This window comes from Ceratotherium simum, chromosome 6 (genome assembly GCF_057802395.1).
Source record: "Ceratotherium simum simum isolate JZ-2026a chromosome 6, ASM5780239v1, whole genome shotgun sequence".
Classification (NCBI taxonomy): Eukaryota; Metazoa; Chordata; class Mammalia; order Perissodactyla; family Rhinocerotidae; genus Ceratotherium; species Ceratotherium simum.
Genome location: NC_141905.1, coordinates 59,363,241 through 59,386,256, shown reverse-complemented (window position 1 = coordinate 59,386,256; position 23,016 = coordinate 59,363,241). Strand labels below are relative to the sequence as shown.

Genomic DNA, 23,016 nt, shown 5'->3' with positions numbered 1-23,016 from the left:
TTTGTCAATTTTGTTTATCTTCTCAAAGAACCAGCTCTTCGTTTCATTGATCCTTTCTATTGTTTTCTTAGTCTCTATTTCATTTATTTCTGCTCTGATTTTTATTATTTCCTTCCTTCTACCAACTTTGGGCTTTTTTTGTTCTTCTTTTTCTAGTTCTTTTAGGTATAGTATGAGCTTGTTTATTTGAGATTTTTCTTGTTGTTTGAGGAAAGTCTTTTTTCAATGGCTCTCGGCTCAGATTCATAAAAGCCAGGGGATTTCCCTGTTCTAAAAGGGGTTTGACTTTAAGGGGTAATTGAGCTTTGAGGGTTTCTGGCCTGCCGGGAGAGAAGGGGAGTGGGTGAAGAAGAGAGAAGCAGAAGGAAGTGGAAGGGCATAGGATGGGGCAAGAGGAAGAATAAGGTAAGGGCCATTTGTTTCAGGGTGTGAGTTGTGGGAGATCTAAAAGACAAACAGTTTTAAGTGTTTCACATTTTTCCTTTGCCTTGACCAAGGAATCTCTGAAAGAAACAATTTGGAGTTTGAATTTCTTTTGGATGCTTCTTTGTATCAATCAAAAAATGCAGACCATTAGATATTTACTCCCTCTTCATTCTAAGGTGTTTCTCAAATGAACATGTTTTGTTTTATCAAAAATTTTGTAATTCTAAGTTGTCTTTGGTGAAATTATTTCATTTAGGAAGTAAGTTCATGAGTTTGGATTTTGTGTAAGTATAGTAAGAAGAAGAAGTGTGGCCTGGAAGGTTGAATCATTAGATTTAGACTGAGACAAACCCATGAGAGGCTGTGGAAACAGTTGGTTAAAAGTGTCACATCATGACTTAGGTCCCCATCCAATGGTTGGGCCATCTCCATTGGCAAACTTGATGAATTTCCAGTTCTCCTGGGACAGAAAGGTTGGAGAGGACATCTTTCCCAGAATCAAAGTCTCACGACAGAACAGCAAGAGGAAGGAAAGCTCTTATAAGGCTTTGAAAACTGACCCAATGCATAGTTTGTCCAAAGGATGCTGGTCAAGAAGAAACTGATGGAGTTCAAGACACACTATCCCAAAATATGGCACCTTGGCATATTGAGTATTTTAAGCTGAAGGAGTTTGAGAAAACAGCAGAAGCAGGAAGGTCACTCTGACCTTCCCCCCACTCCTGCCCCCTTCTTTCCTGAAGCAGAGAAGTCGAGAAGAATCTGAAGAAACAGGCCTTGATAATTTTTTCCAGTTTCCTGCACCTATCTCATGCTCTTTGACCTATCATATTTATCCATGACTGTCCACTTTTCATCAGTCCTAGCATAAAAATACTCAGGCTTAACCATTTCTTTGGTCTTTATTTCTTTATGAAGGCTACTATATCACGTAAAAACTTATATTAATAAATTTGTTTGCTTTTCTCCTGTTAATCTGTCTTTGTTGATTTAACTTTCAGACCCAGCCAGGGACCCTGAGAGGATCAAGGAAAACTTTTTCCTCCCCAACAAAACTTCCTGAATTTCTTAGTCCTTGGGGCTAGCTTGGGGAACAGACTCTGAGTCTTTGATTTCTCCCCTTTGAACTTTCATCTTTAAAGATGCACAATAAGAAATGGGAAAGACAGAAACAAGTAGTAGGGTTTTTAATAATAAGGCAGATTTCCACTAAGGATAATAGTTTTTCGATCTGATCAGATAATCAAAAGATCCCTAAAATGGATTTCTTAATCCTGGGACACAAAATAAATTCAGCATTTGGGGAGCTCAAGGAAATTAAATAAATAAGAAATCAGAATCAGGCCCAAGGCAGGACTTACAAACTTCAGTGTCAATGTCAGAGTGATCCCAGCAGGAGACAGAGGGACTCTGAGGAGCACTGTTTCTGAACTGAGAGTCTTGGGTCATGATAGTGAAACGGTCTCAATTGGATCTCAGTGAGACTGCCAAAATTGTTGAATGCTGACTGCAAAATACCACCAAACTAACCTGTTGATAAGGAAAAACTGAGTTTATTGCTTGCTGTGGTAAGAAAGAAAATACCTTGTGACAGTCTTAGAAGTATCTCAGAAGGGCAAAGACAAGGTTGGGATATTTATGAAGCTTTTTTTGAGGTCTGGCTTAGAGTAGGTCTTTCAATGTGCAGGCTTGATTAGGATTAGCTAAGTATCATGACATAATGGTTTAGGATTGGTGGACACAGCAAAGCAAGGGTTTTTAGGTGAGGGTTTCAAAGACTATGGGAGAGTAAACAGTCGTTTGATACTATCTATTGAAAACTTGTGGTTGGATGTTCGTTTAAATGGGTTTTCAGAAAGTTCCTGAAACAAACAATAAACTTATTTTCAAGTTGCATCTTCTTGGGCAAGAGCTTCCTGGAATACCAAAGTCATGTTGATGAAGACAGTGAAATAATAAAGAGGTGTAGCTGGTTTCCTTTCTCAGTGGAGTATCAATAGATAATTGTGTGTAGTTGCTAACAAAAGAATTATAAGTTTTAATACGTTGTTTGAAATTACAGAGGTGAACAGTAGAGAAAGTGAGAATATAATTTAATGCTATTGGGAGAAGGAAGGAAGGAATAGAGGGTGGGGGCCTTTAAAGAGCGAAATCCTCATCTTTCATACCAGAAAATCAAGGATAATTTCTAAAACTGATAATTAAAAAATAGTAGTCTATTTGGTGGGAGAAGCAGCACTCTTCACTGTAAGTCTTTTGGTATTTTTTTTTTTTAACCATCTGAATATATATTACTTTGGTAATTAAAAAAAAAAAAAAAGAATAAAGAAGGAAAGGCTGATTAGCAATTGAAAGTTCCAGAGAAAGGCCATAGAGAGTAGGGGCTGCTATTAGAGAAGAGGTCATTGATAATCTCCAAATTTCCTCAGAGCCCTGAGTGGGGATGGTTAGGGAGAACATGGGGGAGAGGGAGAAAGCAGGCACGAGGAGAGTGCTTGAGAAGTTTCAGCAGCAAGGAAACCAAGAAATAGGATAGTCCTGAGGAGGGCACTCTGTGAGAAGGAAAGGGGTCTGACAGTGACAGGTGCAGAGGTAGCTGAGACCCTGCTGGGCATCTTCTTTTCTCTCCCCTGCACTCCCTCCCTCTCTGCTTCTCCTTTCCTCTTTCACTCGCTGTAACATGGTCCTAGAGTAGTTTTTATTACAATTTTTGGTGTATTTATTGACTAAAGTTTTATGTTTCCTGTTCATAATTGAAAAAGCAGATGAGTTAAACATTTTCTGTTTCTCACACATACACAAAAAAACTAAACCAAATTGAGTTGCTTTTTATTTCACTGTGGTCTTCAGTTGACTTGGTTCTGTGGGTAAGTGGTCTTCAAAGACTTGCCCTCCCCCTCCCCCCAGCCTACATTATTCCCTTTGGTAAATGTAATCCGCCTTCTCATATGCCAGAATTTTTATTGTTTCCCTGGTGATTTGTGCTCTTCTATGACGCCTTTGATTATTTTAACCTACTCTAGGTTTTATCTGTGATGTCATAAGTCGGTCATTTTGTAGCTTAGAATATAATATTTAAATTATTTCTGAACTCATCTTTGACCTTTATTTCTTCCAGTAAAAAGTGAAGCAGGGGTTTCATTCCACTTAGAAACTCAGGAGTCAATTTTAATTTTTAGTTAAACAATGACAATAAACACCTAAATTATAAGTGTCAGCATATGAAAATACTAACCAGAGGTTCACACAGGATGCGCAAAATTCTAGTGGATAATTATTTACTAAAATAACATTTGTCATTATCAGATGAATTTAGCTCAAATATACAATTAAAAATGACCAGTATAGATTAGCCTGTCTTCAATTTGGAAGCTATAGAGAATTAAATATTTTAGTGGTTGTAGGAGGCCTAGGGCAAGAAAGTCAAGAATTGGCATCATGGCATGGCAGTGATATTAGACTGGAATCAGAAAACGTGAGGTGTGGTTCTAGCCTCTTACTAGCTGTGTGACCTTAAGGAAATTACTTAATCTCTCTGAGCTTCTATTTTTACTCCATAAAATGGGAATAATGATAATATCTGTATCATAAGGCTGTTGTGATGATTAATTGAAATAATGAATATGAAATGCTTATCATAGTGCTTGGCACATAGTAAGCACTTAATAGATATTAACTGTTTTCTTGTCAATGTTTCTATGACTATTGCCACTACAAATTCACCAGCGGGCTTCAAGCACGTGAGTTGACCTATTTGGGGATCTGTTAGAATAGATGAGTTCTATCTTATCTCTGTTTTTTGTGACACTCCAATTTGACTCTCTTCTACCTAAGATCCACCATGGACCACCACATCTGTGTAGCGACCTGAATTCTATCCCTAGAGGGGTAGATAGCAGACGTGTCTTCTAAGGTTATTATGTAAGCAAATTCAGTTATGCTTAGGTCTTAAGCAACATCAGAGTCTGTTGAAAATGAACCTAAATTCTACTCATGATCCATAATTAGCTACTTAAACCCAGGATCCTATCTAATGTCTTTTCCTTTTCAAGGGTGCTCAGCCTATTTTCTTAGGGATCCTCCCCTACAATGACTGGCTGCCAAGGTAGCCTGCTCCACTTCTCTCTTCCCTGCTATCCCAGAAAATAGTGGAAAAAAAAAAGTTCCCTTTTTCTGTTTTTGTTTTAAGAGCTACTCCACTAATCGCTGTGGAGACACTAATGTCTGTGGAGACTACTGAGGTTGAGGTAGTTCCCAAGGTTCTAGAAATTGGATCCTGGTCTCTGTGTAACCATCCTGGGTAATGTGGTTCCTGCCTCACTTATATTTCCTGGATTTGCCAGTCTTTCTCAGTGCTCACAGTTCCCAGTCTCCCACTTCCCCTTAAATTAGTAGGAAACTGAGGACAACTTGGGATTGGCCTGTGGTTGAAGTAGACCTTGTTCTTGATTCCCATGCACAAAGGGGATTATCCCTCCCTGGGCTTTGCTATGGGCCTGGATCTTTTCAAGGAGTTTGTCTACGCATGGGTCAATTGGATGGGTCTGTGATGTCTGAATGGTTCCAGGTTCTTCAGGAGGTGTCAGGGCACATAGGACTTCCTGTCCAGCTTCCTTCTGGGGCTTTCCAAGGAAAGCTCTTCCTTCTCTCTCTCTCATTTCTGATCTTCACTTTTTCAGTCTTTGTTCTCTTTGCTTTTTGTTTTTTGAGGATTCTATTGATATATCCTCTAGCTCAGAGATTTTTTTTCCTCAGCCGTGTCCAGTCTACTAATAAGCCTGTCAAAGGCACCCCTCATTTCTGTTACAGTTTTTTTATCTCTTGCATTTCTTTTTATTTCTTTCTTGGGATTTCCATCTCTCTGCTTACGTTGTCTATCTGTTCTTGCGTGCTGTCTCCTTTATCCATTTGAGCCCTTAGCATATTAATCATAGACGTTTTAAATTCCCCATCTGGTAATTCCGGCATCCTTGCTATGTCTGGTTCTGATGCTTACTCTGTCTCTTCAAATTGTGTTTTTTTGGCTTTTGTGTGACTTGTAGTTTTTTCTTGCTGGCTGGACATGATGTACTGGGTAAAAGGAACTACTGTAAAAAGGCCTTTAGTGATGTGGTGGTGAGGTGTGGAGGGAGGGGACGCATTCTGTAGTCCTATGATTAAGTCTCAGTCTTTCAGTGAGCCTGTGAACTTCACAAACATTTCTCAATTTTTTTCCTCCTCCCTTCAGGCAGGACAGCATGGCTAGAATGGACTGAGTTGGGTATTTCCCTTCCCTTGGTCAGTTAGGCTATGATAAAATCCTAATAGGTTAGGCTCTGGTTAACTAGTTTCCCGGAAGGCAGGCCTTGCTAAGAAGAATAGTGCTCTGGTTTATTTCAAAAATGGTTCCTCCCTCCTCCCCTCCCCACCAGAAGCAGGAGGGGATTTTTCTCTGATATTTACTATGGGAACCTGATTGAGCTCCTGGAAGTAAATCTCACAATATTGTGGGGGGCCCCTCTGACTGGGTCCCCCTGGAGTTTTTAACTCTCAGAGTCAATTAAAGTTCAGGTCTCCCTACACGGGCACTGGTTCCTGCAGTGGCTTCTGCTCCCAAGTCTCTGCTCCTGTTAGCGGTGATAACCTACCTGTATTCACCTGTATGCCTCTCCAATCTTGGGGGCATAAAGTTTGCACTGTGTTCTCCCTTTTCTTATAAATCCAAGAAAAGTTGTTGATTTTTCAGTCTTTTCAGCTTTTTACTTATTGTTAGGACAGATTGACTACTTCCAAGCTCCTTACGTGCAGAATGGGAAACCAGAAGTCTAATGTTCTCTTTTTAATTAATTTTTAATTTTAAAGTAATGCATGAATAAATTATCCTTGAAAAAAATTAATATATTCCAAATAAGAAAAGTCTTCTTTGCATTCCATCCCCAGTCTTATTCCTCTCTCCCCACTCCCTGAAGCTCTCCACTTTTGTCATTTTGATGTATATTCTTCCAGATTTCATATTTATATGCATATATTGGAGACCCATTTTTTTAAAGTGCTGCAATAATCCACAGTATAGCTGCACTCTGCTTTATTTAGCAAATCCTCTTTGACAAACCTTGAAGATACCTCTGTCTTCAAGAAATATAGTAGTGCTAAATGAAAGAAGCCAGTCATGAAGGACCACCTATTGGATGATTCCATTTATATGAAATATCCAGAATAGGAAAATATGTAGTAGAGATAGAAAATAGATTAGTGGTTTCCTGGGCTGGGGACAGGGGCAGGGGGAAGAGCAGTATGGGGGCTCATAGTTGGGGGGTTCAGGGTTTCTTTTTAGGGTAATGAAAATATTCCAAAATGAATTTTAGTGATGGATGCACAACTCTGTGAATATACTAAAAGCCATTGAATTCTACACATTAATCAATGAATTGTATGGTAGTGATAGCTATATCACAATAAAGCTATATGAATGAAAAAGAAATAGTAGTAATCTCATTAGGTATGATTTATCAGGACTAATTAAATTAGAGATGTCCAGGGACTGCCTAATAGCACTGGTGGTTTTTAACCTCAGCTCCTCATCTACACAGGTAGCATGTTCTGTGAGAAGCCTAGTCTCCTTAGCAGTTAACATTTTTTAGGTTTGAACTGTGACCTTTGTGAGCAAAGTAAGGGGAGAGGAAGACAGTGGCTGAGCAGTACAGAGTTCCTGGTGGTTTCCATCCTCTAACCTAAGAGCAAGAATCAAGCAGGAAACTTGCTCTGGTCTTATTTCACTGTGATTCTAGAATGGAAGGCAGCAAACCCAGTGTCCTCCTCTTCATCCTGTGAGCCTGAGCAATAAACAACACTTCCCAGAGTGGGCTCTCCAGAGTCCTTCTTCAATCGCCTCATGATAAAAAATGGACCCTTTCCTCAGGAGTAGAAAGATGTTCTATATGCTGGCCTCAATAGTCAGGCTCACCAAAAAGGCTGGAACAATGTCTTTCTCCTCTGTACCAAAGGCATCTCTGAAGGCTTTTCTACAAAGAGGTGAGTTTCAGATTTTGTATTGCTGACTCTAGGTCCCTAATAGTAAATGCTGCTGTTATATTAAAAAATAATGACGACTAACAATTAATCACCATTTGTTGAATGCCTAGTATATACCACTTGCAGTAATAAATCTTCACAAGAACCCCAATGAGAAAAGTATTATCTCCTTTTACAATTGAGGAAAATAAGGTTAAGTAACTGGCCCAAAGTCATGCAGATCTGTTGCCCCAAAGCCAATGCCCTTTCTACTTACATCATACTGTCGTCTATGTATTTTAGCCTTGAATATCATGTTAAGGATCTGAAGCTTTTCAAGGTCAGAGGCCTCACTCAATTAATCTCTGTCTTATTCACCACTACTAGCAGGGTGCTCAGCACACAGTTGGTTCCTAATGCATGGCGGTAGAAATGCATTCTTAGAACTCTCTGCTTTACTTCGTCTGTGCAGGCCTTGTCTGCGCATGGCCATGTACCACCTGAGGCTTCTGAGCTCCTCGTGAGGAGTTCACATAGGAGGCCATGTGGAGCCTCCCACTAACTCCAAGAAGGGGATTTTCTTTTAAAAGAGAGGATGTTAGGAAGAGTCTAAAGGGAAATGTTAGGAAATTAAAATCTGTGGAGTCAGCATGAAGGCTGCTTACGGATTGCATTAGTCATGGAAAGTGAGTTCACTCTCGAGAAAGCAGAAAAGTGGAGAGATGGGGAGGATGCAAATGACAGGTACAAGAGTCAACAAAGTACCTTCAGAAGGAAGAAACTCAACCCCAGTCATCCCTAATGCACGTGAGCATGTGTGGATCAGTTTAGGAAGGAAAGAAAATTAAAGCAGTGGCCGAAGCAGAAAGATGCACGTTGAGATATGGTTATATGTTCATAGAAACAAATAAAACTGACCTCTGGAACACGCAGATGCGATCTCCAGACAAAAAATAAATCATCAACTATAGCATCTCACCTCAATGGAAGGGGGATGCTATATTTGCAAAGCAGGTTTTGTTTTTTTTTTTTTTTAATTAGAAGTAAGGCCAGATAAGAATGGAAGAGAAATAAAGGAATCCTCTTCCTCTGGATTAGAACTCAAGGACTTGAAGCCCAGAGTAGAAGGATAAAAGTCCTTGTGAGATGGACCGCTGTGAAAATAAGACTGGCCTAGTTGCCAGTGCCTGAAATGAATCAGGCTAGGCCTAAAGACCCTCCCTTGCCTAGCAATTATTTTGTGTGAGATTTTTATGGAGCTTTGTTTTAGAGACGTCTTTGAATGTGCTCAATTCTGCTCTCAATTTCTTCATCTCAAGAAATAAGTCAGCAGTTCATGAACATTGTAACTTCAAAATTGGAGTCCAAACTCTGGAGTAAGTAAATCTTGAATTCAATCCTAGGTCTACTATGGACATGTTAAGAGACACGGGTCAGTTACTTCATTTTTCTCTTCCTCAGTTTCTCCTTTTGTAACAGAGATAGTGTGGTTTTATTGGTCAGTTACCTCAGGATAAATGCTTTTAAAAAATGTAAAATTATTTTACTCCTCTGAAACCCGTTCAACAATCATTCATTAAATATTGGTCTCCTTTGTGCAAGGTACAGGGCTAGAGTCTGTGCAACATGATCCGCATGCTTAATCCACAGGATTATTGTACCAGGCAGCAAATGGACCAAGCACTGACATGCATTAGGTCTTTTCTACTTTCTTTTCTAGAAATATCTCTCCTGGAATCTGACTCTGGAATTTCCTGACTTTTCCAAGTTTAGATAATAAATCTTCCATTGCACTAGTATAACTTAATGCCCTTATTTGCCTGAATTATATTTTAAAAAGGAAGTTATACAGTCCCACTGCCCTCAGTGAGGCCACAACAAGCGTATTTTATTAGATTTATACACTTGAGATTTTACACTGTACAGTACTAAGAACTTTAAACATACAATAATTAACACTATACAGCTGAAAACAGAATCTGGGAAGGAATAGTATTTTTAAAATTGGACAGGATAGATTATTTCAAGCCTCAAACCTAGAGTCAGAAGATACAAGTGCAATTTGAAAGAATGAACTCCAGTTGACCTATCCTGGTTATTTGTCCAACCCTGGACCCCTCATCTGTGGCCACAGGGTCACTTTGTACAAAGGGCTGCTTCTGTGGTAACTATGATGGCTCTGCTTTACATGCACAAGTTAATGGAATCAGTAGATGGGGGCTGAGCAGACAAAATAATGGATGCTTAGCCCATTGTTGGAATCCATTGGAAACTAATGGATTCAACTACCAGGTCACCCCTAATTGCTGGTTTTCCTATTCTAATGACCAGGTCAAAAAAAGAGAAAGAAATAGTCCCACAATGCCTAGTACATGGATAATTAAGAGTTAATTAATTAACAGTTTATTGTTAGAAACAAAATAAACTTCTTCATGGTCCAGAGGGAGAGCTCTGAAGCAGTCAGGAGGTTCTTCTTAAAGAAGAAAAGTCAAGTCAGCAAACATTAATTTGAGTATCTACAGAGTACAGTGTATGGTACTGTGCGGTGAGGGCATAAAAGCGAGAGAAGATATGCCGTGTAGATATTACCAGTAATGGCAAAATAATGGACCATAGGCTGAACAAAGAAAGATCAGGTAAGTGTGGAATAAGGCTCCTTAGGGGAGGATTTCCTTCAAGGAGAAGGAATATTCAGATCTGGCTTTGAGAAGAGGTGAGCAACAAGGAAGGAGCAGCTTGGAGAAAGGATTCCACCTGCCAGGAAGAACACTTGCAGAGACAGCAAGTGGGCATGTTGGGAAGTGGTAGGAGATGTCAATGAGATATAAAACAGCTGGTCCAGAGAAGGCCTCTTAGCACTTATGTGGACTCAATAAGCAATTGGGATCATGTTGGGTTCCTAATTAGGAGAGGAGAGTAAATGGAAGCAGTGTATGAGGAAATTTCTTTTGAGGCAGCTCTTTGGGAGTCAGTAGAGTAGGAGGATCCAGGAGACAGGAAGGTCTTCTGGGCATCAGCCCTGGTCTGAGTCGGAGACTGGGGAACTGTCCTGGAAGAGGTGAATGGGAGAGACTTCTGGGTGGAAGTGTCCCCAAGAGTGGTCTTGTTAATATTCTCCTTCACCTCCTCTTTTCTGCACCCTTGAGCCTGGTCCCATGCAGAACAGACAGGAGTAACTAAGCACAGGTTTGATAAGTGATTAGAGGCAGGAGACTTGCTAGCGGAGACCAGATAATACTCCATAGGATAAATCTAGAAAAATGAATTGAGTTTTGACGGGTACAATAGTACTTGATGAGGAAGAGAGAGAGACAATGAGAAGGAATATAGATTTGCAGGAGTAGAGTGGTATTTAAGCTTGGTTCAAAATGTTATATGGTGGGCTGGCCCCATGGCTTGGCGGTTAAGTGCACGCGCTCCGCTGCTGGCGGCCCGGGTTTCGGATCCCGGGCACGCACAGGCGCACCACTTGTCCGGCCATGCTGAGGCCGCGTCCCACATACAGCAACTAGAAGGATGTGCAGCTATGACATACAACTATCTACTGGGGCTTTGGGGGGAAAAATAAATAAATAAAATTATAAAAAAAAAAAATGTTATATGGTATGTTATGGCTCTTTATAGTTTAATTAAATTTATAGTTTATAATTTAAATTTGTAATTTAAATTTATAATTAAATTATAATTTGTATTTTAATTAAAACTAGAGAAGGACAGAACAGAAAACTAACTAGATAGTCTGACCTTTTTATTTATAATGGTTTTATTGAGATATAACTCACATACCATAAAGTTCACCCTTTTAAAGTGTACAATTCAGTGATTTTTAGCATATTCACAGAGTTGTGCAACCATCACCACTCTCTAATTTTAGAAAATTTTCATCACCCCACAAAGAAATCCCATACTCTTTAGCAGTAGTCTGACCTAACACAATGAGAATGGAGCCTCTGATTGCCAGGGATTTTCTTTCTTTCTTAGCTGGGTAGAGTGACTCTCATTAATCCTCGAGTCCCATGTCACTGCTGCTCTATGGAAAAACGTCCTGATGTGGCTACACTGCAGGGGTGGAGAGGAAAGGTCCTGGAGCCCAGAAAGGAGGAACATGTAAGAGAACCTCTAGGGAGAGAAAGGGAGCTTTGGGTCCCGAGAGAAAGAGAAGCCAGCCAGGGTCAGGGTTGCAGAGCCGATGACAAGGCAGCCCTTCTCCCAGCAGCCCCAGTAATGTAGAATATTACGGGACAATTCTGCAACTGCTCTATCCCCACAGACCTCCTGGGGCTTGACTGAGCAGGAAGTTATTTCCCTTTTTCTACCAATCCTCCCTGGAGCAGTTGAGCATGCTCATCTCCCCCTTTCTGCCATGGTGCTGCTAAGTACCAGACCCCAAGCTAGGGACTTTCTCTGTGTTATCTCACAGAGATAGTTAATCCCCATAACAGCCCTGTGAGGTAGATATGGCTGTCCCTCTTGTTTTAGAGATTAACAAACTAAAGCTCATAGAGTTAAAGTAAGCTGCTCAAGACCATACACCTCATAAGTGCCAGAGATGATTTCAAACCCAGGACTCCAACCAAGACTCATTTAGCTGCTAGAGATTTACTATCACTGCCTCAGTGGGGTCAACATCCCTCTGCTTTCCTCTTGACACCCCAGGACAAAGAACCAAGGTTAAGAAGAAGTCTACTACCCAAGCCTGATGAAAGCACTGTGGTGACTAAGGTTATAAAAATCTTTGACTCTCTCACTAATGTTTTTGAGAGTGATGTGGTCTTCCCAGCAGTGTCTTTTCTGTGTTAGCCCTTTGCACATCTGGCATGCTAGATCCCAGATGTGTGATTTTCACCCCATGCAGTGGGGCCACGGTACTGGGGACCTGCCGGTTCAGCTGTGCTCAAGAAGGCCTGTTTCTTTGACAGGGCCTGCAGGAGGTGGCTAGTGGTACTTTTGTAGCCCCCGATTTATTACTGTCTCCAGCCAGAGACAAGTGCTACACAGTTTGGTACACACACACACACACACACACACCATCCATTTGGAGAGGAACATGAAGAAGGAAACATTCACAAGGCATCACCAGTGATTTCTCTTCTCCCAGATCAACTAGTCTGACTTCTCCCTGTTGCCTCCTTTGCCTGTGGTCTGTCAGCTGGAGGTGATGACAAGGAATATTTCAGACTCTTTCCCCATCTGCTCCAAACACCAGGAAGCTGCAGGCCTGCTTCCCTCCAGGCCAGCTTAGAAATCCTTGTGTCAGGATAGAGCAGGCTTCCAAAAGCCAACCACGGAACATTTAATACCTGTGCAAACCCCACATAGAATTCATATGCCATAGGGTCATGGCTTTATGAGTGTTTCCATGACATGGTATTATTACACCCCAGATCTCTCACCTCATATGTCACTCAAGCATTCTCTGTCAGGAAACCAAAGAATAAACATCCAAAAAGAAGATTAATATTAGAGAGACTAAAAGAGTAAAGTTCACCCAAACCATATGGTTCAGCTCAGAGGGGATGTGTGTCCGCCTTCTCTCTATCCCTTCACCCCTGCCTTCCACTTCCTCTCGCCTCATACTCCAAACAGGAATCCCTTTACAGCAGTGTTGCTTAGGCTACCTGTGTCAGAGTCAGTGAGAAACTTGTTAAAAATGCAGATTCCTGGGAATCATCATTTTTGGGACCTGACCTAGGAATCTGCATTTCACAAGCTCCCCAAGACATGTTTGTGAATGGCAGACTCCCTTGTGAGCTCTCCAAGAAGCAAACCATCTACCCCTGTTTGAGTACATTTTGTCATGTGGAACTCACTGCTCCCTTGGGCAGCTAAGTCTAGCACAAGATGATTGTAAGGAGGGGAAAGGTCTCTTTTATTGGGCTGAATTTGACCTTCTATAATTCTCACCCACTTTTCTTTCCATGTGTCCTCTTCCATCTGGAGCCACAGGGACTAAGTCACCTCCCTTCCATGGGAGAGCCTCTAGCTCAAACCCTTCTGTGACCCACCTCAGGAAGCAGAGAACTTAATCCACCCACTGGACTGGTAGAGCTAGTCAGGGTGGAGGACTGAAGCAAGAGATTTTGACCTGCCAGGGTCTTGCAGAAGGCCTGGAGTTGAGTGTCTTGATTAAAGGCCCAGCCCCTGGACTCCTATTAGGGGCAGACTCTCACTGTATACCCTTAGGCAAGATGCTGCCTGACTCTGTGACCCATTTCTTCATCTACAAAACATGATGACAATGATATTATAAGTTTTTGTGAATATTAAATAAAATAATACATATAAAGCACTCACGAGAGTGCCTGGTATATGTTAAGTGCTCTCTAAGTATAATCGTCATCAAGTGGGAAGAGGGCAAGAAAAAAATTCTTCAGGTTTTGCCTACTTGGGCTTCTGTGTCTTTTTTTCCCATTCCACAAATTGACAAAAAAGTAAAAGCTTAAGAACATAAGATTGTTACATAGACTATGAGAACCAGTTGTTCTTCTCCACTGAGTACCAAGTAAAATGATGTGGACAGCACTCATAACAGGAAGGATTGCCATTAGTGTGGTGACTAATGGCACCCAGCAGTTTGCCCAGAATTGCCCCACTTTGTTCCTGTGGTAATTATTAATACCCTTAAAAATGTCCCAGTTTGGATGATAAATTGTCGAGTTACCCCAGACGTTAGATTTTCAGAAGACTTTCAATGTGGATTGGAAGCATTAAGACAGGTTACTAAGAGAGCTTGTGAAATCTCTTCCTTGGAAATATTTAAAACATGCCCATCTGGCTGGGATGATTTAGAGGAACTGCAAATAAGTGCTCATTTATAAACCCCTAAAATGCTTTGTTTGGTTTTGTTGACTAAACTGCCTTGCCTTGCCTCCAGGAGGTACGTAGGTAGTAAAGTTAATGGAAACAACATTCCTAACTACTCAATTTGCCAAACAAAAATTGCTTTGTGCTGTGGGCTAGTAGATGTGGATGAGCAACCATTGTGAGTTTAGAGCCAGTAACAGTCTGCCTCAGATTATAGAAAAGAGATACTTAGGTTTGGAAGTTAAATTCTTGGACCACTAAAAGTTTGAAATAAGAATGTAGACTGCTACTTGGGTAAGAATATTGTAATAATAGCTAAGAATGTGCCAGGTACTGTACAGATATTAACATATTTCATCCTCAAAAAACCCTATGAATTTAGTACTACTATTATATATGTATACAGATGAGAAAACTGAGTCACAGAGAGTTAAGGAACTTGCTCAAAGTTAATGGCAGAGTCACAATTTGTCCCAGGCGGTTTGGATCCAGAGCCCATGCTCTCTACCACTATGCTGCATGCTCTCTAGAAAGAGAGAACGCTCTAGTTGAAATGAAGTGGGGACAATAGCACGAGTCAGTTAGTTTCTAGTCTATCTGAGCTGGCTACTAGTGAGAGCAGACTGCCTTGCAACTGAGGGAAACAAACTGGTCCTTACTGAGGAACAAGTGAAGAAAAATAGAATTTACAGAACTTTACATTTAATCCTCGTGTCATCCGTGGAAATTAGGTATCATCATTTCCATTTCACAGTTAAGGAAAGTGAGGGCTTAGAGAGGTTAAAGAGTTTGCTCAGGCCTCAAAGTAACTCAGGGGCAGAAACAAGATTCTGACTCAGGAATCCTGTCTGACCCCAGAACTCTTGCTCTTAGCATCTGTAGAAAGTGCCTATGTTCACTATTAAGCCAAACATGTAGTCTATAAACTTGAATATAGAAAATGACTCTAGCTGTGTGTGTGTGTGTGTGTGTGTGTGTTCACAGAAAAGGGATGAGAAGGAACTATAGCAAAAATGTCAACAATGGTTTTCTCTGGTGGTAGAATAATGGGTAATTTGTTTCTTCTGTATGTATTTATTTTCTACATTTTGCTTAATGAACATGTGTCTTTTTCATAATAGCTTTATTGAGATATAACTTACATGCCATACACTTCACTCACTTAAAGTGTACAATTCAGCAGTTTTTAGTATCTTCACAGAGTTGTGCAACCATCACCACAATCACTTTTAGGACATTTTCATCACCCAAATAAAGAAACCCCGTAATCATTAGCAGTCACTCCCTATTTGCCCCCAATGCTTGTAGCCCTAGACCTATTCTGGACATTTCATATAAACTGAATCATACAATATTTGATCTTTCATTAATTGCTTCTTTCACTTAGCATAATATTTTCGAGGTTCATCCATGTTGTAACATGTATTTATACTTTATTTTTTTATTGCCAAATAATATTCCATTACATGGATATGCCACATTTTATTTATCCACCTATCAGTTGATGAACATTTGAGTTGTGTCCATTGTTTGGCTCTTATGAACATTTATGTACAAGTTTTTGTGTGCACATGTTTTTCATTTCTCTTAGGTATATCCCTAGGAGTGAAATTCCTGGGTCATATGGAAACTCTATGTGTAACCTTTTGAGAAACACACGTACCTTTTTTTTCTTCTTCTTTTTTTTTTGCTGAGGAAGACTTACCCTGAGCTAACATCCTTTGCTAATCTTTCTCTTTTTTTGCTTGAGGAAGATTATCCCTGAGCTAACATCTGTGCCAGTCCTCCTTTACTTATATGTGGAACACGGTCACAGCATGGCTGGTGAGTGGAGGAGGTCTGTACCCAAGATCCAAACCCATGAACCCAGGCCGCCGGAGCAGAACACATGGAACTTGAACCACTCAGCCATGGGGCCGAGCCCTCACGTGTATCTTTTTAAAAGTAATTTTTTTTAAGCCAGGGCCCCAGGAACCACTTATATGATAGTTGGAGCAGGGAAGATTATCTTAAAATTAGATGTTTCATGTCAAGGTTCTTATAAAATTAAATCATCCAAATAACAAAGAGAAAAATAGAATAAAAAATAAGAAACTAATCCTCAAGAGAGATTGATATGTACATTGAATCATTTGTCTGTTCATACTACAAATATTTTTTGAATATCTGTTACATACAAGAAAGGACCAGTGGATTTGAAGTAGGAAGACCTAATCACTGCCTTTCCAGGCTCTCTTAAAGGGTGTCTGTGAGGCTCCAATGGGATCAAGTGTTTCATACACTGTAAATGGCTGTTTGACTGTGAAGAAGTTGTAGTAGGCATGATCTCAGGGAGGCAAAGTACTCCTGAGGTGGACCAAGAAAATGCACTCGGTGGAGAAAAAAAGGCCTGAGAGGCAAAGAGGAAGCTGAGGCCTTCGTGGGGAAAGGACTAAGCTTTGATCTTAGGCTGCTCAGGGTTTATCAGGAGACCCCAAAGGGAGGGGCAGGGCCCAGCACCATCCGTGATATGCATCTCAGGGCAGAGACAAGTCCTGTGTGGCTTTGCCCCTTTCTCCACCTGCTTTTTATCCCAATAAAACCTGGTTGGGAGAAGAAGCCAGCACATGTGGGAGATTTCAGGCTCACTAACAAAGGAATAGAGAGAAAGGAGTAGGTTGTGACTATCATTTCCAGTCCCTAGGACTGCTGTGGTGGTTGGGGGAGGAAACTTTCAAGGAGATTTGGGGATGCCATCAGCAGTAATGATAGGTAGAGCTTAAGGGGGAGGCCAAGGGATTTAGAGAGAGCGGGAGAGGTGAGTGTGGATGAAACGAATTCTTTATAACCCCAGCTCTGCACTTCCTTTCTGAAAACTTTTCAATAACCTGTATTACCTATAAAATGAAGTCCTTAGTGAGGCATCCAGGACCCTCCATGGCCTGACCCCAGCCTAATTTTCCAACCTTACTTCCCACTTCTCCCCTTCAGTATATACAACCACACTAAAGTATTACTCTCTCCCAGATGAAACCAGAATCCAGCCTTTGTTTGGAATTACCTCCTTTACTGTGTCTCCAAATAACTGCCAGTTCTTCAAAGCCCAGCTCACAAAGCATCTCCTCCACATGGACTCTCCAGAACCCCCACACCCTGATTCCTAGACAGAATCTTAGACTTGCCAGGATGCTTATAATGCTTTACCTGTCTAACGACTCTCACAGGTTGTCTTTACTTCTCATCAGAGGGTAGACCTCTCAGGGACAAAGACTGTCCTTTAATCTACCTGCCCCTAATGTAGAGTCTAGCACATAATAGGTATTCAATAAATGATCGTTGAATCAGTGGGTGGATGAATTAATTGAATAGAGATGTGGATAAGGGGAGAAAGAAAGGGCCTCAGGGGATGTAAGGATAGACGTAATCAGATAAGTGCCAGTGCAGGCGGGGGAGAAGGCTTCAGGGTGAGATGACTAGAGATGTGCTGAGGTATAATCAGATGGGAGTGGAGATTGGTGGTGAGGAGCAAGAGTGGGCAGAGAGGAAGGGAGTATACAGGGCAAAGAGTGAGCTCTATCCTAGGGACTCAGACTTGAGCTGAAGAACCAATGGACAGAACAGCTTTAATTCCCAGGGCCAAACTCAGATGCCTACAGAGACTAGACAGGGAGCATCGTGAGTGAAGTGGGTAGGGAGTAATGAGTACCTTTTCTGAAGGGCACAGCCTCTGCTCAGCTCTGGTGGGTTCTTGGAGGTGAGCCATCCTGGCCAGATCTTGAAATATTTTCAAGAAAAGCCAAAAATATGGTGGGTTTTTTGCTGAAATCTCCCATTTGTGAAATATTAGAAACTAATTGGGGTTTTTAAAACTTTTTATTGAAGCATAATGTATATACAGAAATGTACACATATCCTAAGTGAATTTTCAATGAATATACACAAGCTGAACACATCCATGTAACCAGTACTCTGATCAAGTATCAGAATATTACCAGCAATTCAGAAGCACCCCCCAGATGCTCCCTTCCAGTGCTTACTGTCTCAGTAATAACAACTATCTTGACTTCTAATATCATAGAATAATTTTGCCAGTTTTATAGTCTCTATAAATGAAATCTTATGCTATTTAATTTTTTGTGTGTCTAGGTTTTTTCACTCATTATGTTTGTGAGGAATATCCATATTGTTGGATATAGTTGTGGATTGCTCATTCTCATTGTTGTATAGGATCCACTGTGTGAATATACCACAATTTATACGTCCATTCTACTACTGAAGGACGTTTAGTTTCAGTGGCTTACCTATTACACATAGTGCTGCTAGTAACATCCGGTAGATGTCTTAAATGTCTTTTGGTGAACATATGAGCGCATTTCTACTGAGTGTATTCCTAGGAATGAAGTAGCAGGATCATAAAATATGTATATATTCAAGTTTAATAGATACTGCCAAAGTGTTTGTACAGATTTACCTTCCCACCAGCAGTATATGAAAGTTCTGGTTTCTCCACACTTTGTCAACGCGAATTTTTTTTTTTCATTTTAGCCATTCTCATGGATGTGTAGTGGTATTGCACTGTGGTTTTGATTTATATCACCCTGATGAATAATGAAGTTGAACACCTTCTCCTATGTTCATTGGCTATTTAGTAGCCTCTTTTATGGGGTTACTGTTCAAGTTATTTGCTCATTTTTCTATTGAGTTGTCTATCTTTTTCTTTATATATTCTAGATATGAATCCTTTGACAGATACATGTATTATGAATGTCTGCTGCCACTCAGTCACCTGCCTTTTCACTCCTTCAATTGTGTCTTTGGATAAACACAAGTTCTTAACTTTAACATCATCCAATTTATCAATTTTCTCTTTATGATCAGCATTCTTTGTGTCTTGCTTAAGAAATATTTGCATACTCCACTGTCACAAAGATGTTCTCCTATATTTCCTCTAAAAGCTTTATTCTTTTACCTTTCATATTTAGCTCTGCAGTCCATCTGGAATTTTTTATTGTGTGGCATAAGGTAGGGTCAATAAACTTTTTTTTTGCTGAGGAAGATTTGCCCTGAGCTAATATCCGTTGCCAATCTTCCTCTTTTTGCTTGAGGAAGATTCTCCCTGAGCTAACATCTGTGCCAATCTTCCTCTATTTTGTATGTGGGTCACTGCCACAGCATGGCCACTGCCAAGTGGTGTAGGTCCACACCCGGGAACCAAACCTGGGCCGCCAAAGCAGAGCGTGCCAAACTTAACCACCAGGCCATGGGGCCGGCCCCATAAACATTTTTTCATATGAATTGTTGAGACAATTGTTGAGACAATTCCAATTGTCTCAACACCATTTTTTTTTCTTCTTTTTTTTCTTTTCCCCCCAAAGCCCCAGTAGATAGTTGTATGTCATAGTTGCACATCCTTCTAGTTGCTGTATGTGGGATGCGGCCTCAGCATGGCCAGAGAAGCGGTGCGTTGGTGCATGCCCGGGATCTGAACCTGGGCCGCCAGTAGCGGAGCACGCGCACTTAACCGCTAAGCCACGGGGCCGGCCCTCAACACCCATTTATTGAAAAAGATCATCCTTTCCCCAGTGTTCTGCAATTGTTGCCTTTGTCGTTAATCTGGTTATCATATATATGAAGGTCTGTTTCCGGACTCTGTATTACATTTCATTTGTTCATTTGTCTGTTCTTGCACCAAAACCTCAGTGTCTTAATTGCTATAGCTTTATAATAAGTGTCATATCTGGTGGTATAAGTCTCTTCCAGCTTTGTTTTTCTTCTTCAAGATTCCATTGAATATTTTTGGCCTTTTACACTTCCATATGAATTCTAGAACCAGCTTATTAATTTCTGCAAAAGAACCTGCTGACATTTTGATAGAGATTGCATTAAATCTGTAGTTTAATTTAGGGAGAGTTAACATCTTTACAACAGTGAATCTTCCATTCCATGAATATGGTAAATCTCTTCATTTATTTAGATTACTCAGTTCTTCTCAATAATGTTTTATAGTTTTCAGGGTAGAGGTCTTACTCACTTTTCATTAGATATATTCCTGGGTATTTGATATTTGTTGAAATTATATCTTTTTTAAAGTTTCATTTTCTATGTAGTTGTTGCTAGTATATAGCAATCAAATTGATTTTTGTATGTGGACCTTATATCCAGTAATCTTGCTAAATTCACTTAATTATAATAGTTTGTAGATTCTTTTGGATTTTCTACATACACAATAATATCGTCAGCAAATAATGATAGTTTTATTTCTCCTATTTCTGATTATTAGTCGTCTTTGATTGGGGCCATCTATTTGCTGAAGAAGCATGTTTACTGTTTCTATTGAGATTTGTTGTGCATAACTCCTTCCACCAAGTTTGTATTTCCTTTGCTCTGGAAGTGTGCTCCTTCCTCTGTTCTCTGCATTCCAGGGATCAGTGTAACTCACAGTAAATTCCTTTAGATCTAGACTCTCTGTTACTATCTGGTGAGCTCACCCTCCTCTTTATCACCACCAGTCTCTTTTGGCTAGAAGTGCATGTGGTAAACAATAGAAGTGGGAAGTTAACATGGTTCTTCCTCAACTCAATCTTTTCCGTGCTAGGGAGCTAAGTCTCTAATAGGAACATGCTCCACTTCTCTGGTGGCCCTCCTATGCCCTTAGATTTCTTAGTGCTAACAGAAGTATACTTTTAAGACTGTGACTCTTTATTCTACCTCAAGCAAACAAGCCTAACACTTGGTGAGGATGCTCATTATGGTGTATGGTGCTAATTATGGTGTATTATGGTTGTTTCCTTTTTTCATTGATAATGGGCCTTCTTAATGCTGCTTTTCATTCTTTTTGTTTTTGTCAATGGGTTTTGAAAGAGGGCAGTGAAGTTAAAATGACTTTATTACATCATCTGCAACCAGATGTCCTGTTCACATTTGGTTTCTCCCTTCACATTTTTAAAAACTAAAATTTATAGTTTTTTATTATAAACTTTATACAAATTCTTTGTAGAAAGTATAGAAAATAAATAGAAATACACAGAAGAATCATTAAGAATAGAATAGCATGGACTTATTTGCTTGAGGCAAGAGCAACAAAGACTTTGGTATAACTGCAAGACAAGAGGTGTTAATGGACAAAAGAATCCCTTAGAGAACCAGACTGTGCCAAAATATACAGCCCTCAAAGGGGAGTTTAGTTAGACAAGTCCACAGGACAAGCCGAGTGTGCAAACATAAACAGCCCTCAGAGGGGAGATCTGGGCAGGCAAACACAGACAGGGCCCTGCAGGAAAGCAAAGGCTGCAAAAGAGGCAGAATGTGCAAACAGCACCGCTCAGAGGGGAGGCATAACGGGGGTGAAATCCCAGGCTTTAGAGGTGCTAGAAGGCCTATTAAGTTACATTCCATTCCCCGGGGTTAATGCTGAATCATTCCCAGTTAAAGATTTATTTAATGCATTTTGCTAAATGGCTCAAGAGGGGGCATGACTTCCCCAGAGAAGACAGCTGTTATTGCTGGGAGGGACCTCGGGAAGAGTCTAGGCCAGTACCTCCCAAAGTATGGTCCATGTGCCACTACTGGCATAGGAAGTTATTTTAATGGTACACTGATTATTTTTACGTTAATAGTTATATTTATTTTAATTTGTGCTAGAAAAAAATTATAGCTAATGGAATGAAACCACAATTTCACAGATATCCTCATTTAAGTTGAGGCTAATGTTGGTAGTAGCGTTAGGCCTGGGTTGATTTGAAGAAAACTATTAAGCAAACAAAGCACAAGTATGGTGCAGATATTGCAAAAATCGAGAAGGTTTGGGAAATACTGATCTAGAGCAACCTCTTCATCTCAACTATGAGGAAACTATGCCAGAGAAGAGACATGGCCCACCCCAGGCAGAACCAAGACAAACACACAAGTCTCTTAATTCCCAGACCAGCGTGCTTTCTTTTGCAACTAACAAGATTTCCTAGTTAATTTGAGAGAATTCTAAATTGGAAGAGTTTCTAGGTATTCAGCTTACCTTTCTGGCTACTTCTTACTTTTATGACACTTGGATAATTGTAAAGAAACTTTCTGCCTTTATGTAGTCATTCATTTAAAAAACATTACAGAGCATTGTGGGGAGAGATGTAAGAAATACTGAAATAAGAAGATGGGGTCCCTGACCACAAAGAAGTTATGAGGAATTAAATGTTTAAGTACAAATAATTATTCAAGACACAATAAAGTAGGTGTAGATACAGCAGTACAAGAAAAGAATTGTAGAAGAATAGAGGAACAGGCAATTATTTCCAGGTAGAGACTGAGAGACTTCATGAAGTAGCTGCTAGTTGAGTTTGGCTTGGATGAATGAGAAGGATTTCAGTGGGCAAAAAGGAGGGAAAGGGTGTCAAAGAGAGGTTTTTACATGCATGGTCATAGCAGCATTATTTGCAATAGCTAAAATGTGGAGGCAACCCAAGTATGCATAGACAAATGAATGGATAGACAAAATGTGGTGTATGCACACTATGGACTATTATTCAGCCTTAAAAAGGAAGCACATTCTGACACATGCTACAACATGGATGTTGAAGACATTATGCTAAGTGAAATAAGCCAGTCATAAAAAGAAAAATACTGCATGAATCCGCTCATATGAGGTACTTCGAGAAGTCAAATTCATAGCGACAAAAAGTAGATGGTAGTGGCCACGAGCTGGGGAGAAGGGTGAATGAGGAGTTATTATTTAATGGGTATAGAGTTTCCATTTTGCAAAATAAAAAGAGTTCTGCAGATGGATGGTGGTGATGATTGCACAGCAATTTGAATGTCCTTAGTACCACT

At 40.3% G+C, this 23,016-nt stretch overlaps 1 protein-coding gene across 2 annotated transcripts in view; it reads left to right on the top strand.

The window, feature by feature from the left end:
- Positions 1–23,016, top strand: part of HPSE2 (heparanase 2 (inactive)) — a 710,163-nt gene that overhangs the window by 612,705 nt on the left and 74,442 nt on the right. The gene's annotated exons all lie outside the window — the stretch shown is intronic.